Source organism: Leptopilina heterotoma, unplaced genomic scaffold (assembly GCF_015476425.1).
Source record: "Leptopilina heterotoma isolate Lh14 unplaced genomic scaffold, ASM1547642v1 Lhet_0, whole genome shotgun sequence".
NCBI lineage: Eukaryota > Metazoa > Arthropoda > Insecta > Hymenoptera > Figitidae > Leptopilina > Leptopilina heterotoma.
The window spans coordinates 1,884,850-1,895,099 of record NW_025110811.1 but is presented as its reverse complement, the minus strand read 5'-3'; the positions used below and the strand labels follow the sequence as shown (position 1 = coordinate 1,895,099).

Below are 10,250 nucleotides of genomic sequence, written 5' to 3'. Positions count from 1 at the left end.
TTTACCTCATTTTGGAGTCGGCTTTACATTGTCAACCTAGACATCATCATCCTGGACTCCAGAAGATGATGTCTAGGTTGTCAATGTAAAGCTTACTCTACAATGGGGATTTTACCTCATTGTCGAGTAGTCTTTACATTGTCAACCTGAACATCATCATCCTGGACTCCAGAAGATGATGTCTAGGTTGCCAATGTAAGGACTACTTGACAATGGAGTTTTTACCTCATTTTGGAGTCTGCTTTACATTGTCAACCTAGACATCATCATCCTGGACTCCAGAAGATGATGTCTAGGTTGTCAATGTAAAGACTACTCGACAATGGAGTTTTTACCTCATTTTGGAGTCTGCTTTACATTGTCAACCTAGACAACATCATCCTGGACTCCAGAAGATGATGTCTAGGTTGTCAATGTAAAGACTACTCCACAGTGGGGTTTTTACCTCATTGTCGAGTAGTCTTTACATTGGCAACCTAGACATCATCATCCTGAACTCCAGATGATGATGTCTAGGTTGCCAATGTAAAGCTGACTCCAAAATGATGTTTCTTCCTCATTCCAGATTCAGCATACCGGTGATTCCGCAATAGGGAATTTGAGGTTAGGTCGCTATTGTGGACACTTCTTGAGGATCGACGATGACCAAGGGATGGGACCGATGAAGAGGGCCAAAAAAAAAGAAGGAAGATTCAAAAGGATCTTGAGCTGGTCCAGAGGATGCTGCGCTGTCAACATTGTAAAGATGGATTTCCTAATAGGTAAGTAAATATTTATTTATTTCTTCTTAAAAAAGCAATTGTTTTTGTTTTGTTTCATTTTTGACAGTTTAAAAAAAATTCTAATTATCAATGTTATTAAAAATATTAAATTCTTAATTATTAATAAATTATTAGGTATTATACATTTCTTTTTGATAATTTAATTTTTTGAGTTTTTTTATTTAAAAATAATAATTTTCGAATTTCTTTTTCTATTTTTTTAGGTCGCTTCTAGAAATCTGGAAACTAAGGAGGAGGGCAAATGAATTTGGCTCCTCCCTCATCCCCTCCAGTCACCGGCTGAATTAAAACTCATCTTGAGCTGGTTCGAAGCTGCTGTCAACATTCAGAGGAAGGACATTTTATTCGGTGAGTAATATTTTCTTTAATCTTTTTTACAATTTTTTTTTACTTTTTATATTGTTACTTGTTTTTTACATATAATATTTATTGTTAATTAATAATAATATTTAATTTAATATAAAATAAATTATTTAAAATTTTTATAATTTATAATTGAAATAAATTAATTTTTTTTTAAACTGTTAATATTTTTAATTTTTTTACATTTTCATGAATAAATTTCTAATTGTTAATTACTATTTACACTAATGATTTTCTTTATTTGAAATTTTTATTATTCATTGCAGCTAATTATTATTGATTTATAGTTATTTGTAAAATTTAATATTTTTTTGTTACTCTTTTATTGCTTTTTATTTATTGTAATATTTGTTATTTATAATTATTTAACTTTACTGAATTCGAATTAAATTTAACATAAAATAAATTAGTTTTTTATTAATTTGTTAATAATTTTTATTTTTTTTTTACATTTTCTTAAATAAATTTCTAATTTTAACTATTATTAATTTATTATTATTGCTATTATATTTTGTATTGTTTTATACATTGAAAAAAAAGTTATACGATTCAAATAACTGATTAATTGACTATTATCAATTAAATATTTACTTGAATCAAATAATATTTATTGGAGTTAATTAAATGGTATATAAATCAATATTTGAAGCAATTACCATTTAATTGACTCCAATAAATATTATTTGATTAAATTAAATATTTAATTGATAATAGTCATTTAATCGTTTATTAGAGTCAAATCAATTTTTTTTCAGTGTACAGTTTAAATATTCTTAAATATTAATTTTTTTATATGTCTACAGGCAGTGTCAAATCCATGTTAAGGATTGGACAAAATGGATACAGAAGAGAACTTATTCCTAAATCGGCAGGAATAGAAATGGATCTTCGAAATTTTTCAGGACAAAGGTGAATACCGGGAGACAATACTGAGAATACTGCGCCAGATAAGATCATATTGGACAACAAGGATCACGCAGTGGATGTGATCTTCGTGAACTGTGGTTATCTCTCTGAGAACAACTATTGGTGAGTAATTTTTATTAATTTATTATTTCACTTTTCCCACATTTACGTCACACTTTATTCCCTCCTTTAACCCCCCCCCCTGATACTTTGAATATTTATAAATAAAAATTTAAAGACAAATAAATGAAGCTTAGGGAGAAATAGAAATTGATTCATTTTTCGTAGAAAGTTTTGAAATAATTAAATTCTATTCGCGTCATTCCATTAATATTTTCTTAATAAAGTTAAATATAATTCTACAATTTTTCATGTTAATAATTTTGTCTAAAAATTTTGTTTTATTTTTATAAATATATACAAATTGTAAATTCTTTTTATTTCCTTTTTCCCACCTAGTTTTATTTTTTATTTTATTGCATAGTTATTTTTTACAAATTCAATATAGAGACCTAAACCCCCGTTCGGTACCCCCTCAAACCAGAAGTGTGACCTGGGATTGTTAATGACTCTTTTCTTGCATAATTTATTTTGTATTTCCATTTGTATTTTTAAAAATTTTTGGAAAATTTTTTGACAAATAAAAATACTCAAAAGAATGCATTTTATTTAATTTAATAAAAGTCTTCGCAAAAATTCAATTAGAATAATAAAATTTTCACAGAAAGTTAATTATTTGAAATACAATTTTCAAGAAAATGTTTTGAAAGAAATCAATTATTTAAATTATTTCAATAAAATAGTTTAAAAGGAATTAATTATATTCTAAAATTTTGATAACATTTGTTTAAAAGAGTTTTATTATTTTCATAAATAATAACATTTATCACAAGAATTTAATTATTTGTAATACAGTTTATGTTATAAATTTTGAGAAATTGTTAAATTTCAGAATCATTTTCAAAAACATCAAAATTATTAAAATTGTTAATTCCTTTGGAAAAATTAAAAATTATTTATGTATATTTATTGAACAAAAATTATTATAATTATTGTATAGATAATTTAATTTAGAAATTATGAAAAAAAGTAGTCTTGAAAAATTTTAGTAAAAATGTTTTGAATATTCAAATTCTCGTAAAATATAAAAATATTTATTTAAATTTCCAATTAATTGGAAATTTACAAATTAATTAATTTGCAATTTTAAATTAAATAAAATTTATTATTTAAAGAATTTTATTATTTTACTTAAAATGTAAATTAATTTTGCAAGAATTTAGAATTGAAATTATTAGCGGGATAAGAAAAAAGTGAATATTTTTTATGGAAATGAGTAGAAATACAGAAACAAACTTTTGTGAATTTTGTAAATTGACTAAAACTAGTTTTTTAGACGTAAAATTTAATTTTTTGATAGCTACTTTTTTATAGGGAAATGTCAGGAAAAAAATTTTTTGTCTGGGAAATTAAGAAAATTGAAACATTTTTCGACTTTTCTTCCAAATATTACAACAAAATACAAGAATTTTTAGTAAAAAAGTGCATCTTATTTTGATTTTTATAATGTGAGAAATAACTAAAAAGAAATCTTTTAAAAATTGTTTTTGAATCATTTTTTAACGTAATTAAATTTTACAAATATATCTATAATAAAAATCTTTTTGAATAGTTGAAATTTTGGAATATTTAATTTAAAATAATTAATTTATTTTTTTAAAAATCAATTTTTGAAGAATTTTAATTGCAAATTTTGAAAATAATTCAAATATAAAAATTTTATTGAAAAATCTTTAAATGTAAATTTAAAATTGAAAATTAATGAAAATTAGTTTCTAATTTTTTAAAATTCAATATTTTCAATTACATATTTCCAAAAATTCAAATACACTCAAAAATAATAACATTTTAGAATTATTTTTAACATTTTGGAGAAAACAATCATGATCAAAATTTTTAATTAAAATTCATCAAAAAATTAATTATTTTCTTTAAATTGTACAAAAATTATTTTAAGAAATTCAATTATTTTCGAAAAATTACATTAAAATATTTTTAAAAACTAATTAGGGGTCATTCACAAACTACGTCACACTTTTTCTGACTGATTTTTGCTTGAGGTCCTTTCATCAGGACTGACCAGAACTCGTAAAGAATAAATTAATTTTATTCGATTAACAAATTTTTTTTTTTTTGTTTTCAGCTTTTCGCAGTCAACACTCAGTCAATTCAGGAAGTACTAAAGCGCAGATAGTGGTGTGTGGAGTTGTTTTCATCAGGATAATCTTTCGTGAGAATCTGTACAGGACACGAGAAATCTTTTTACAGTAAGTTTTTCTTAATACAATTTTACGATGTATTAAAAATTTATATTTGTAATATTATGTTATTTTATTCTTGACTACTTTTTGTTATTAAGATAACTATTCTGTTCAATTATATTATTTTTTGTTATCAATGTTAAATCAGAGTAAATAATAACTGTTTAGTGTAACTAAAGGATGGCTTTCTTAAAATCTAACAAGAAACGTAAAATTTATTTTATTTTCTAAAAAGTTTTTTTCTTTTTCAGTGTGCGGAAATTCAGGATGTCCAGCATTCAGGAAAGTCAGAGAACTTAGCTAGTCAGAAAAAATTTAGAGAATATCAGTAAATTTCAAATTTTCATTATATTAATTAATTAAATTAGATTCATTCATTTAAAAATCAAAGTCAGGGAAAATTTCTTTGAAATTATAAAAAAATTAAAATTTTTAATCTCATTATTTTCTCAAGAAAATAGAATTAAAGTTAGGAAAAAGTTAGGGAATTTTTATCTTAATCATTTGCTGGACATTCCGCAATTGGACAATCTGAAGGACAATTGAAGATGTGGAGAAGAAAAGTGGCCCCTGCACACTGCCGATTTTTTTTATTTTTTTTGTAGTTTATTTAGTCTATTTTTTATTTCTTTTTTTATTTAATTTCACGGTTCCGTGTGGCCCCCGACCTGGCGCAGAAGTGCGATCAAGAGCCAGGGATCTTCGGGGGTGGTCCAGAATGGGTGATGACGTAGGATCCCATCGCCACAACGTGGGCTCATCATCCACCGTGGGATATCATAATGTGGATTATCACAAACTGTGATACCACATCTAGTCAGATGTTTGATTTATTGCATGGTCAATTTGTATTGTTTATCCTTCCCTGTTTAATGCACTTTTTAAAATAATTTTCTTTAACTAAAATTTTTAGAGTACACTTAATATTTAACTTTTAACTTAAATTAATAAAATCTAATAAATTAAATAAAATAAATTTAACTTTTAGAAACTGTCTGAAAACAGGGAAGGTATTTAAACACAATGACGCCATTGACAAACTATGTTAATTTTGTGATAATTTCTATTATTACGTAAATTAATATTTTTGTCAGTGTTATTTTCTCATTGCTTTGTCATTGTGTTTATTCATTGGAACCTCCATAGAGTGATGTCTCTATCTGTTTAGTATTGCGTTCAGAAAGAAACGGGTTAATACGAGTGCAATAAAATTGTTTGATTTTCATTATTTGGTTAATTTTTGATATCGATAAACGAAATTAAAAAACGAACAATGATTAACACTTAGACGTTGAAATAATAATTAAAGTTTTTTACGATTTTAAATGTTTAGCTTTTAATCGAGTAGTTGTTTCGAAAAAAGTGGACTCGATGGAGGTTCCAGTGTATAATTTGTACTGTTTTCCTTGTTCCAATTGTATTTGTTATTTTCCTGAGCTCAGGTGACGGATGCGTCCTCAGACGTTTTAGCGATTCCACATGCTAAAGTTGTGTGGTTTCGCCTATCCCTAGTGTAGGTCTTTTTTTTGCACCTGAGCTCTTTTTTATATTATCAGGGTTGCCACAGATAAGGGAAAATGAAATATGTCAAATCAAATCTTTAGAGTTAATACAAAAATTTTGTTTTTTAGTGTCCGGAAATATTTTGGAGAAACTTAATTTTTCCACCTTTATAAAAATTTTTCATAAAGACAATGAATTTAAAGACAATACCTTGATTTCTTCTCATTTCTGTAAATAAATTTTAATTATTTTATTTCTAGAATAACTTTCTTAAAAGTCCTTAATTGTAATTAAGTTAGAAAAAATTTTTAAAATTATTTAAGTTTTATTAAATATTTTTATTTGATGCTTCAACAAAATTGTGGTTTTTGAGAAATTTAAATTTAATTTTTTTGAAGATATGTACCTAACTGAAATTCTGTAAAATCGAATGGAAAATAATAATGATCATAAAAGATTTATCTAAAAAACTATTAATGTTTACGAATAATTTTACAATCAATAATATTTACTATGTACTAGAAATATTTTTTTTGTGGATAGAGTCAGGAAAAAAGTCAAAATTCTGTCTAGAAATCAGGAAATTCAGGGTAAAAGAAAATCAAATTTTGGTGGCAACCCTGACTATATTTTTCAGTTTAAAAGTAGGTTCTCATTAAATAGTCGATTAGATATAAGCAAAAAATAATCGGGAAGGTAGAAATCAGGAAAGTAAGCTAGCTCTTTTTTTACTAACGGTTCATTAATTTAGAAATAGGTTTGCATTATATAGACGTTTAGATAAACGAAAAATAATCGGGTAGATAGAAATCGGGTAAGTAGGACAAGCAGTAAGAAAAATCGGAAATATTTTCTGCTCATACAAATTTGAGTCACACTTACTGGAAGTTACCAGTGCCAATGGACCCTCTCCACTCATAATTTATGAGTCACAGTTACTGGAAGTTACCAGTACCAATGCATCCTTTAGACTCATAATTTGAGTCACCAAGTAATATTATGAGTACTTAGCATGAAATCTATTTTTGTCACTTCCTTGTTTCGAATTTTTCTTTATGATTCATGAGTTATAAATTTGCGATTTTTTTATTAAATTTTTTGTATTTGTAAACATTTTTTATATACATATATTGTTATTTTCATGAGCTCAAGTATAAGATGCGATCTCGAACATTTCGGCGATTCCACATGCTAAAGTTGTGTGGTTTCTCGTATCCCTAACTTCGATCTTTTGCACCTGGGCTCTATTTTATATTATGTTCGCGATTTAAAAGTAGGTTTGAAATAATTAGTCGATTACATAAGAAAACAATAATCGGGTAAGTAGGCTAGCTCTTTTTTACGTGCGATTCGTCATTTATAAATAGGTTTGTATTAAATAGATTAACGAAAAATAAGCGGGAAGGTAGAAATCGGACTGACAGGACTAGCAGTTAGGAAAAATCGGGAATATTTGCGGCTCCTTAAAATTTAAGTCACAGTTACTGGAAGTGACCAGTACCAAAAGATCCTTTCGGCTCATAATTTGAGTCACAGTTACCTAAAGTGACCAGTACCAAAAAATCTTTTCTCCTCAGAATTTGGGTCACAGTTACTATTGCTACAGTAACATTATTTTTTACATTATATATATACAGTGGAAGCTTGATTGTTTGAAGGATAATTTGGGTTTAATATGACGAAAAAGCCTCCAGGTAATCGAGGTTCCACTGTATACATATGTATGTTTTTAATGAAAAACTGTCTATTATACTTTTCGTATTATGTGTTTTTACTATATGTTTTATTATTGTTATATATATTTATTATTATTATGTGTTATTATTTATGCTTATTTATTTCATTATTATTATTAATTAGGGAAGCGACGGGTAAGTTCGGCTGTCGTCTAATTCCGTTTCTTCTTACTTTTTCAAAAAAAATTATTTTCAACAAACTATTTTTAAGAATGTTGTGTTATACTTTTAATAGATTATTCTTAAAAAATAATTTTACAAAAAAAATTTTTAAGTACAAACCAAAGCCAAAACGAACTTATCCGACAGCCGAACTTATACCCGACTCTGTCCTATAACTTTAAATATTAACTTATAGTATTCTATATGCGAAAAATATGTGTTACATGTGAGCATGTGACTAAAATTTGTTTTCTTTTTCTTGACAGATCGTTCTTGACGCTGCATCATATTTTATATTACACTGAGCGCCTAGATTAGTGGAGTCTCTATTATAGGCATATTTTTTTAGATTAATTTATTATTATATTGATTATATTTTATATTTCAAAATTAATTATTGTTAAAAAACTCTTAATTGAATTGAGGGCGTGGATCGGATAACTGTCTGTAGCGCATGGCCGAAAGGGAATATACCAGTCAGACAACGTTGAGCGCCTCTAGGCCTCTCACTGATGTCTGGCTGGTATAGTCCCTTTCGGCCATGCGCTACGGGCAGTTATCCGATCCACGCCCTCAATTGAATAATAAATTTATACACCGAGAGAAAAATAAAGTTATACCAACCGGAGACCCCGGTTAAAACTACTTGACCGACACAGGCGTTAACATAACCTCTGATTCCCAAGTCAGCACAATTTGACAGCCAGGCAGTTTTGGCCTGGCTGCCTCAAGTAGTGTCAATGGCTGGATCGATATCAGTAGTAAATTGACTGACGAAAACTAAAGGCTCAACTGGAGAGCCAAGTCAAAACGGCCTGGCTCTCCGGTTATCATTACTTGACTTTATAAAATTAGCATGGCGACTCAAAAGAAAGCAGTTACAACTTTATTTTTCTCTCGGTGTATATTTTATCATATGTACTTTAAACTTATTGTGTTTTTATGGTTGTTCTCATGGTTTCCTGCTACAAAATAAACAAATCTAATCCTGATTATGCCCTATCGGTATATCCATTTCTGTCAGTGTAAAATGAAGTAAAGTGAATTAAGATTAGAAGCTTCTTGACAGTAATAGTTAAAGTGAGGTGAATTAAAGTAAACATTTTTGTCAGTGCAAGTTAAAGTGAAATAAAATAAAAATAAAAGTTTATTGACAGTCATAGTTAAAGTTAAGTGAATTAAAAATAAAAGTTGTTTGACTGTGTTACAGTGAAGTGAATTAAAAATAAAAGTTGTGTGGAAGTTTAAGTTAAAGTGAAGTTACTTGAAAATGTAAGTTCAGTGTTAATGTAAGTTGAAGTAAAATTAATTAAATTTAAAAGTTTTGTGACTGTGAAGTGAAAGTGAATTGCATTGAAAATAAAAGTTTTGTGTCAGTGAAATGAAAGTGAAGCGTAATGGAATGAAGTGAATTAAAAAAAAAGTACTGTAACAGTGAAATAAAAGTAAAGTGAGTTAAAAATAAAAGTTTTTTGTCATTGAAATGAAAGTGAAGTGTAATGGAAATGAAAGTTTTGTGTTAGCGTATGTTGAAGTGAAGTTTATTTTATATAAAAGTTTTGTGACAGTTAAATAGGAGTGAAGTGAATTAAAAAAAAGTTTTGTGTCAGTAAAATGAAAGTAAAGTGTATTTTAAATAAAAGTTTTGTGACAGTTAAATAGGAGTGAAGTGAATTAAAAATAAAAGTATAGTGACACTGGAAGTGAAAGTAAAGCGAATTAAATAAAAGTTTTGTGTCAGTAAAATAAAAGTGAAGTGAATTAAAAATAAAAGTATAGTGACAGTGGAAGTGAAAGCAGAGTGAATTAAAAATAAAGTATAGTGACAGTGGAAGTGAAAGTAAAGTGAATTAAATAAAAGTTTTGTGTCAGCAAAATAAAAGTGAAGTAAATTAAAAATAAAAGTATAGTGACAGTGGAAGTGAAAGCAGAGTGAATTAAAAATAAAGTATAGTGACAGTGGAAGTGGAAGTAAAGTGTATTTTAAATAAAAGTTTTGTGACAGTTAAATAGGAGTGAAGTGAATTAAAAATAAAAGTATAGTGACACTGGAAGTGAAAGTAAAGCGAATTAAATAAAAGTTTTGTGTCAGTAAAATAAAAGTGAAGTGAATTAAAAATAAAAGTATAGTGACAGTGGAAGTGAAAGCAGAGTGAATTAAAAATAAAGTATAGTGACAGTGGAAGTGAAAGTAAAGTGAATTAAATAAAAGTTTTGTGTCAGCAAAATAAAAGTGAAGTAAATTAAAAATAAAAGTATAGTGACAGTGGAAGTGAAAGCAGAGTGAATTAAAAATAAAGTATAGTGACAGTGGAAGTGGAAGTAAAGTGTATTTTAAATAAAAGTTTTGTGACAGTTAAATAGGAGTGAAGTGAATTAAAAATAAAAGTATTGTGACAGTGGAAGTAAAAGTGGAGTAAATTAAAAATATAATTATAGTGACAGTGGAAGTAAAAGTGGAGTGAATTAAAAATAAA

At 27.0% G+C, this 10,250-nt stretch overlaps 1 long non-coding RNA gene across 1 annotated transcript; it reads left to right on the top strand.

Moving 5' to 3' along the window:
- Window positions 1–1,948: 1,948 nt before the first annotated feature.
- LOC122509664 lies at window positions 1,949–4,707 on the top strand. The gene is made up of 3 exons (XR_006302375.1): window positions 1,949–2,174; window positions 4,255–4,378; window positions 4,624–4,707. It is a non-coding gene; the product is annotated as an uncharacterized LOC122509664 (long non-coding RNA).
- Window positions 4,708–10,250: the final 5,543 nt, after the last annotated feature.